General features: G+C 39.8%; 1 protein-coding gene across 1 annotated transcript in view; it reads right to left on the bottom strand.

Annotated features, from left to right (window-relative positions):
• MYO16 (myosin XVI) overlaps positions 1-7531 on the bottom strand; it is a 463256-nt gene extending 455725 nt beyond the window's left edge. The window contains exon 1 of the mRNA XM_007451283.1: positions 7477-7531. The gene's annotated coding sequence lies outside the window, so the exon portion shown is untranslated. The remainder of the gene's footprint in view (positions 1-7476) is intronic.
• Positions 7532-9748: the final 2217 nt, after the last annotated feature.

The following is a 9748-nucleotide window of genomic DNA, read 5'->3' as shown; positions in this document are numbered from 1 at the left end:
CACGACGAGGGTGTCATTTTTTAAATGCCATTGCCTGCACAGAATAGGCAAACAGGCGCAAAGATTTATTCGGTTTATACACAGGTAAGTAGGTATGTATTGAGCTAAAATTTGTGAAAAATACCATAAAGGTCAAGAATAGGAAACAGGAAAGAAAAAACAAACAGAAAAGGTGTAGCTGGACTGGATTGCGTGGGGAGGGGCCTCTGGCCAGGCGGGGATGAGAAGTGGCTTTGGGATGAGATGGGCTTGAGGCACAGGTGGGAGCGCCGCGCGAATTCCACGGCTGCATAAGGCACCGGCAAGCAGGAGGATAATGGCAAATTATTAATAGAGAAGCTGAAAAAACACCAGGGCAGCTGCAGCGGGAGAGGAAGTAAGATCCCTGTAGGTTACAGGCCAGTTATGCAGGAACTGCAAATGCCTGAAAATAGGCATCTAATGGATTTCAGTAAATACAAGGTCACGTTTAAACACCGCCTTAGGCTGCCTCACAGGACTCAAATGTCAAAGGGAGCCTCCAAACCAGCAATGGAAGCTAACATCCCAGTTTCCAGAAATCTGCAAAACTGAAAGTGATAATTATCGATCATTACAATTACAAAGTGCTGTGGGAAAGAGATCCTGACTAGCTGAGAAAATCAAGGGAAGCTTAATGCTGTTTACACTGCCTGCTATTTCAAAAATGGGCCGTTTTTAGACATTCTGAGATGGAGCTGAGGAAGAGCGCTTTCAGATCAGGGAACTGTGGGCAAGGCAGAGGAGGGAAGAAAAGGGTCCCACTCACATGAGGACAGCCAGGAGGGAAGGCCTGGTGGAGCAGAGGCCACGAAGGACAGAGGAGGGATACTCGGGGTCTGATACCACTGCACTGTGGACCAGAGTAGGAGGACACGCCAGCATGTTGAGTTCAGTTCCAGAAAGTTCCATGGGGGACAGTGAGGGCGTGGGGATGCTTTTTCAGGCCAGAATCACACATCTAGGAGTCTGGGGACCAATCCTCCGTCAGACATTACAGCACTATGGGACAGCGGGGCTTTAGAACATTCATAGGGATTTCTTTTCTTCACATAGAGTACATCAGATGACAAGTATTCCTATTACATAAACAAAAGGAAATATTCGTAGACATATTACAAAGACAGCCTCCTTACAAACATAGGGAATTATGTTCTTGGCACTGATGGCTATATTTCGCTGCAAAGTATAATTCTTTCACAGGAGTCTATACTGAGTCAATGAGTAGGTCCTTTGAGAAATGAGATTAATATGTAACTATGATATAGGACCATGATTAAGGATACAAGAGATCTGATTAAAACCAGAACCCTAGCACTACTACCAGACATGATTTCTTTCCCACAGAACAGTCCACTGATAACCCGTGAAGAAGCAGAAACGTTGATAGGTGGATTACATGTTTCAGAAATGCATTGTCCTGCTGAGGGCTTCCAAATCCACGCATCCATCTAGATGTCAACCAATCCACCCCTAAATGCTAACTTCCTTTCCTCAGCCTTATTGCTGCATTCTTCTTCCACATGTTACAGTTAGTATTTTAACTCCTCCCTGACCTCCCAGAAAAAGTCTCAGAGTTAGCTCCTTGGTACAGGAATCTTTTCCACCAAAATATTTCTAGTATCCCTTAAAAAACTACACATAGTACAGGTAGGTCTTCAGTACATTCACTGAAAGTAGCTGTTGTATCAGTCAAAAATCAATAGTGATTAAGGAAAAAAAAAAAAAAACGATTTGGAAAAGAGGAATTTACTAAGGCTTGGGTTAAAAACAAGAAAATAGCATAAAAACAGATGTCAAGTTTAGTTAGAAGATTGAATAACTGCTTTTGTCCCTTTAATCCTGTTCCATCATAGCCACTGAACTGCTAAATATAGCGAATTATAGCCAGTACTGTGAAAAATAAGCCATTCAAATGAACTTAAGCTGAGAGAAAATTAACACATTAATCCAAAGCAGTTAATAGCATGATTTAAAAGCAAAGAATGATAAGTAGTTTCAAGTTAAATTTAAAGACATTGACCAATCCAAACATCAATAATTCAAATAATGTAAGTAAAAAAATTCAACATCTAAAATAAATAAATAAAATAAAATACAAAAAACAAATTCAGGGCTTCCCTGGTGGCGCAGTGGTTGAGAGTCCGCCTGCCGATGCAGGGGACACGGGTTAGTGCCCCGGTCCGGGAAGATCCCACATGCCGCAGAGAGGCTGGGCCCGTGAGCCATGGCCGCTGAGCCTGCATGTACGGAGCCTGTGCTCCGCAACGGGAGAGGCCACAACAGTGAGAGGCCAGCGTACCGCAAAAAAAAAAAAAAAAAAAAAAAAATTCAACATCTAAAATAAATAAATAAAATAAAATGCAAAAAAAACCTTCAACATCTAACATCACAAAAAGTAAACCACCAAAGTTGTATATTAAATACAGGAATAATATTATAGATTAAGACCATAAAATCTTGCCACCCTTGGCACAGTTTAGAAATAAAATATAAGTAATCTCAGAGCCAATAAGCATTCAGAACACATGCAGTATCCCTATTAGGAGGAGCAGTCCATTTAGGGGTTCACAGATTGATCACTACGTTTTGGGATGATGTAAATATGTCCAGGATTTTCTGTAATTAGGGAAAATAACTCTTTCTCCCACCTTCATCCCCAACACATGACACAAACCATTATTAACAAATAAGACCAGTCCCCAAACTGAGTTTTAGGCGACCATATGATTTACAGTTCTCTAAATATGCAAGAAGTCTTCCATATACATATATATGGGGGGAAAAATATATATATATATATATGACCCAAAATTATGTGCCTACTAGTTTTAAAAAAAAGAAAAGACTATGGGGATGGAACCCATTGAAAGCTCAAAGGATTTACTCTTACAAGGGTGTGTAACCACAATAAATAGCAAAAAATTTCTCAAACTTTGGTTTTAGGAAGCTTTCTAATTTTCCACTTTTTCACAACACAGTCTGAAGTCCATCAAATACTCATTTCAAAAGCTTATAATTCAGTTGGGCTACACATCTCCAAAGGAAAAATGTGTGTTGAATGGAAGCACACATTCACAATTATCTCTGACCTGCCTCTCAAAAAGCGGTCCTTTTTTTTCTGTAGATTTTTATATGGGTCAAAACACCTACACACTGAGTTCAAAGTCATCTAAGAAGAGCCACTCAAGTAGAAAAAAGATCTCATTCCTTTTTTTCTCTCTCCATATTTCTTTCCATAACGAGAAAACAAACAAAAAAAACCTTATAGTGAAAAATGTATCACAGATAGTTTCCCAGGAGTCAAAAAATAGCTTTTTTTAATAAGACCTGCTGGAAAATATAGAGTTGAAAATGCTGACTTACTTATAAAAACCATAGTGAAATGAGTAAATGGCCAGCATTTAAGGTAAGACCAATCTCACCATCAGAGATCTGTCATGGGCTCCATGTACTAAATGCTCAAAGCAGTTAAATGAAAGGAAAGAATGGCACTGCCGGTGATACGGTGGTTGCTAAGTTTCAAAGCATTTCTACTTCAAAGTACTAGAATTTCTAACAGAAAGGCAAGTGGTCCGATCATGATGGAAATCTAAGGGACCACTTTTTTCTCCACCATGCACACGTGTATTTCCAGTTTCCCCACTTCATTCCCATCTAAGGAACTATTTTTAAAGGTAGTAAATTTTAGAGTAGCAAACATTTCTAAAGACAACATAGAACTTCAGCAAGTACAGTCTTCAAGTGAATCAGGGCTCACAACAGCGGTATGAAAAATGTGACGGCAACAAAAGAAAGTTATTGGCTGCTTTTGAGGCACTAAACACTGTTCTGTGCACCTTTCATGCATTATGTTCACAGCCCTACAAAGTAGGTAAAATGTTATAATTATCCACATTTTATAGGAGGATAAAGCTTAGAGAAGTTCAGCAAATTAACCAATGTCAAAGATCAGTAAATATCAGAGCCAAAGTACAAACCCAGTTCTGTGGGACATCATTTCAAACTGTTGAGCAACTTTTGTTCCTCGATCCGCGACCCCACGCTCCCAGGGCAATGTTGCCAAAATTTCTGCATTAGAATCAGAGTAAGAGAAAATGTAGTCTTGAAAAGTCAAGAATTAGGGTAAATAGGAATAATTGGAGAAGGCCTAACTTTGTTCACTTGAATAATTTTGTTTGTAAAAACAGGTCCTTGGGGGGGCGGGCATCTGGACAGAGGAGACTGCAAATGGATGGCCACATCACTGCACAGAAACACTGAGAAAATGTCCCCAAACTTTGAATAAAGTCTGCTATAATCACAGATGCATTTTCTTTTGTTGACCTTTCCATCCATGATGTACAAGAGTATGAGAAATCAAAGAAAGAGTCTCATCTCATTTCTGAGCCCTCCTCATACAGGAGTGGGAAAACATGGATAGTTTTGTGAGACAATCAGAAAATGTTAGCCATTGGTGTGAGAAGAGGTCTTGAACCAAAAGGAACCATAAACATTTTAGCCCCCCAGGAATTCATAGAAATCTCTAGGAAGGCATTTGATTTCCTACATCACTGAGGGGGATTTCAGTTCGTTTTATTCATTCACTGACGCCAAGTATATTCACTGAGCACTTACCACATGCGTGATGCTCCTCACGTGATACATGTCCATCTTAGGCATAAGTGGACAGCGTCCTATGATGGACATGAGGTTACAAATCAGTAACCTAAGCACAGCCCTTGTTGCTTCCCAAGGTCACTATAAGAACGAAATGGCTACATAAGGAGCAAATAAACCACAGGGAACTTGGTTCAATAATCCACTTGATCACGTACACGATTTCCTGCTCTCTTTCTCAAGGCAGAGTGTAAGTCCGGCCAGCAATATTGTTTTAGGTTCCAGTGAGTAAAAATAGTGTGAGTGGAGATCACAAGCGTCTCTTCAAATCACATAAGAAATCAAGCATACTTGTCCATTCCTGCCTATTTTGCCATGAAAACCTTTCTTTAATGAAATAGCAGGTCCAGCAACAAAAATGGATACTGACAAGTCATATAAGATAGGAACAGTTAAAGAAGACAAACAAAATGTAAGAAAAATAACCTTAAACAATCACTTTAATAGCAGCCTTTAAAACTTTTTTCAACTATAGGAAGACAATTCAATTTGGGTTTGTTATATAAATTTGTAATTTAATTTAAAAATGTATAGAAACATAGAGACCTTCTGAAGCAATTCATTGATACAAGTGAGAATTTTACTATCCCTGTGTTAGAGATAACACAACTATTATTAGAGTAAAACAAAGCTATTTGTTCTATCAGCATTCGGTAAAAGACCAAAAGTCACAGCTCACAGGAGAATCTAAATAACCTCTAAAATCTCAATGAATCTGGATGGCATCCTAGCCTAAGTTTAACACACACACACACACACACACACACACACACAGAGTCCCTCCACTGTTTATTTTGCAGAATGCCACAATTTGGCCACACTAGAGTATCATCCCCTTGAAGTCTGGGACCTGTGACTGATTTATTCTTTGCCTTATTGTGGTGTCTGGTGCATCGTAGGTGCTCCATAAATATCTGCACAGTAGATAAATGGAAGTGACACGATATTGATCACTGCTCACCTTCCTCATTTATCTCACCGATACAGCTGTCTCCAAAATACTAGTGACGAGCCTTGCCTGTACTGAAAGTAGCACTGAATAAATGTATGGTATTTTCAAAGGTGGAGCAGCTGCATCTCTGGATAAGGAAACAGCGGACCCTTCAAACGAGAAACCATTCTAAAATAAAGAACGTAGAGGGCTAGTAAAAAGGAAGACTTCATCTTTTACACCGTGCGTTCCTATTTCTAAACACATTTATAACATCATAGAATATGCCTAATATTAATTCCATAAGTATGGAAGCCAATGGTTATGAAATGCAATTTAATTTTAGCCAAACTGAACATGACCATATGGAACTGCCATCCTTATAGGTCAAAGGCCATGGCATGTCAGCAGTTTCATATGCTTCAAGCCGATCAAAATTAAGGTGTGGCTGGTAGAGACTGGAAAGTGGGGGAAGGGATGACAGCTCGTGAAAGGGTGAGAGAACTAACAACTGTATTTTATAAAATGCGCAGTTAAGAAATATTCTCTATGGCCGACAGAACCATAGATGCAGGTTTAAGTATGGTTTTCTTGAGGTTACAATGATAACTGACCAGGAAAGAAACCAAAATTAACCATATACATGGTTAATTTTAATGTGCACACACACACATTTATGTTCAGTAATAAATAATATATATTCAGTTGAATATATATATTATGTATATTTATATTATATATATATATACACTCGGTTGAATATATATTTATATTATGTGTATATTAAATATACACAATATACACAAATGTTATACACAATAAATATACAAAAATATTACACACCATATAAATATATATGTATTTACGAAAGGGAGCTAGAGGAAGGCATAAATGAAGGTACGGGATGAACTAAACCCTTATCCATCACAGCTGGTATCAACAGACAATGTCTGAATAAAATCACTGCCATATTGGTACACTGTTAGGAATCTGGAAATAACTGCCTCAAGAACTGAAAACAAATAAATATGGTTGTCTCTGGGGTGCAAAACTAGATGAACACACGATGGGGCCAGAGATGACAGATTTTTATCATGAGCCCTTTAGTTTCATCTGGTTAACTTTAACCATGGTATGTACGACTTTAATATAAATATATTTTAAGGGAGTAACAAAAATGTCTAACTCATGAGTTTGTTGTGAGTATGTAACGAGATAATGCATAGAAAGGACTGGCAGAGCCTGGCATATAGGAAGCATTAATAAATGGTGGCTATTACTTTTTTTAAAGTCATTTTCAAGGTTGAAAAATTCAGACAATGTAGATGCTAGAATCCTACCAAAAATACACCATGTTTTGTGAAAACAAAGACAAATGTGCGTAATTTTAAGTTGCACTATATACATTACAGTGGCCTTTAAAATGTAAGCTTACTTGTTCCCCAAGAAGAAAAGTTACTATTTTCCACTGCAAGCGTCAATCTTAGGTTACACATAAGAATTTGCCAAAGCATTTTTAACTGAGAAAATCACCTTTTCTTCTTTGTCTTTCAGACCTTTGCCAATAACTCCTTCTTTATGTGTGATTCCCTCAGGAAGACTTTCAGAATTCAGGCGTTATTTTTAGTTTTAGGTAGAGGTAAGATTTTCAAGAAAGCAATTGCATTCAACTATGCTGAACCTGACTATCAAAAAGCAAAAGCAAAAACAGAAACCAAAACAAACAAAAGAGTTTGAGAGTGAAATACACACATTCTGAAGTTCAAATGAGGGACTTAAAAGTAGCCTGTGGAAAATGCAGGGTTAATTCTGCACGGGTTTACCCTCCTCTCCTAAAAGGAAGCGTGAACTAGAGTTGACCCACTTACCACAGTGTGGATGAGAGGCTCCGACCAGAAGGAAAGTACAACCTTTGCAAATCTCTCCTCTGCATTTCCTTAGTCTCTGCATGCAGATCTGGTCCACATTTGATCCCCGCCAGCTCCACGAGCACTGTCCAATATGGCACCGGCCACCTGTGGTACCTTACTGGACAACAGGGATGGAAGGAACATTCTCCATCACAGAAAGTTCTACTGGACACTCACCCCCACCCCCACCCCACCCCACCCCCCGCTTCCCTCCAGGCAGCTGATGAGGCGCATCCCTGTAAGTCAAAGCTTGAATTTTTTTTTTTTAAGTCATTCTAGAAAACAAAGCAGCTCAGGTTGACCTAAGGCAGCCCCACCTTCAGCCCCAGAGCAGTCGGCCACTGTTCTTTTGTGATTATGGTGCAGATCTTTAAATAACAAGAAGAGAAGACTTAAGTGTGCTCAAGGTTAGAAAAAACATTAAAGCCTTGAATTTGGCAAAGGACTCTGACTTGAGCACTACTTTTTATCTCTAGAAACACTCAAAGGAGCCAGCGTGATGAACATCAAAATCAATACAAGAAATCAAGTTAAAGGTTTACCAGTAAAACGAGTCAAGCAGAATGAACCCGAGGGGAGTTGGAGGAGGGAGGTGGATGTGTGACAATCAGCAGCTTTATTTGCTGGAGGGCTCAGAGGCTGCCCAGGGCCAAGTCCTTGTTCTGTGTCAAAACACTCCCCAGCAGGTGGAGAGGGGCTTTGACAGCACAGTGATTAGAGAGCCCAAGGCCTTGGAGCATCTGTGGGGCAGCAGCGCTTATTAGAGACCAGATGAGTTTCCACTAAAAGAATGTCACCACCTTAACTGCAATCGTCATTTTAATCACTTGGGAGCATAACCTTGTATAATATTCAGAACTGTTTTTGAGGAAACTTTAAAAAAAGAAACAACTTAAGAGCAAGCTCTGGATCAGGTCCAGACTTTTTTCTAGTCATGTCAGGCTGGGGAGATTTGACCTGATTCCATAAATCCCTTCCATTTTGTAGAAGGAATTAAACAAGCCTATGAGACTCCTATGAAAAACCAAAGCAAAATTAATAAAGGCAAAATTAATAATAAAATGTGAACCATCGTTTTCCAATCTGACCATCCAAGCTTCTGGTCACTGAAAGAAAGAAATATCTACGTGTAAAATAATTAGAGTTGATTAAAAAGGAGAGATGAAATGTACAGGAAGAACAAATTCTGAAGAAAAGTCAAGATTTGACATTTTTATTTCAGAATTATTCACGCAGTCAAGATATCCATGAAATACATAGATTGAATATATTTTAAAAGAGTTCAAAGTCTAGAAAAGAATAAATTATTTTCTGATACATACGATCTAGAAGTCACCCTGGCTTACCTTTCAGCAAAAGCAGTCCATAACTGATCACAAAGAAGCAAAAAAATATTCCTTTTCCTCAAGGAAAAGGAGTCATAGTATCACAGAAATTTTGATTTAGAAGGGCGCTCACTAAGGACTGGTCCAACACTGGTCCAATTTCCCAGCACAAGGATCCCATCCAGCCTAGGACTTAATATTTCTAGGTGCTCACAACTGTCATATATTAGACAGGTAATGGTACAGGAATGGTCATTTGCTCAGCAACACAGGGCTGGTGGAGCCTAAGAGGACCAACCATGCTGCATGCAGCGAGATGGCTCAAGCAATGCATCCCAAAGCTGTCTGAAAGTGATCAGTACCCAAGTGTCCCATCGGGAAACAGGTAACAGGGAATTCCGGGATAGGTAAATCAGAGCCAGTCCCCCAGTGCAGATTCCTGTTGAAAAATGGCGGGGCACTGATCACGTGGCTGGGAAGAGTAGAATAAACCAGATGGGATTCGAGAAGCAACTTAATTAGCCAGAAGGTGAGGAAAACAAGCATGTGTGAAGGTCGGGAGAGAAAGGTGCTGCCCTCCAGCCGGGAACCCCAGGAATGCTCCTGAAGTTGAGCAAGTTTGGGTGGCACTCACTGCACGGAGGGGGAATGCATGCCCCATGGGATTGAGGGGCACCTCAGTAAGAAGGACTTACTATACTATTGGGGCCTGCATTAGGGAATTTTGAAGTGGGTTCCAGGAACCGGGGCTTTTCTCTGGATCAGATGATGTCAGGACATTGGGTTCATTCTATGACTGGTCTCCAAAGTCTTATCCCTTAGGAGGGAGGACTGGGGCAAGACTAAAGATGTAATTGCTCTAGAAGCAGCATCACTGATATTGACCATTGGGGGGGGGGGGGGGT

Source organism: Lipotes vexillifer, unplaced genomic scaffold (assembly GCF_000442215.2).
Source record: "Lipotes vexillifer unplaced genomic scaffold, Lipotes_vexillifer_v1.1 scaffold2194, whole genome shotgun sequence".
Lineage (NCBI taxonomy): Eukaryota > Metazoa > Chordata > Mammalia > Artiodactyla > Lipotidae > Lipotes > Lipotes vexillifer.
This window is presented reverse-complemented; position numbering and strand designations above follow the sequence as displayed.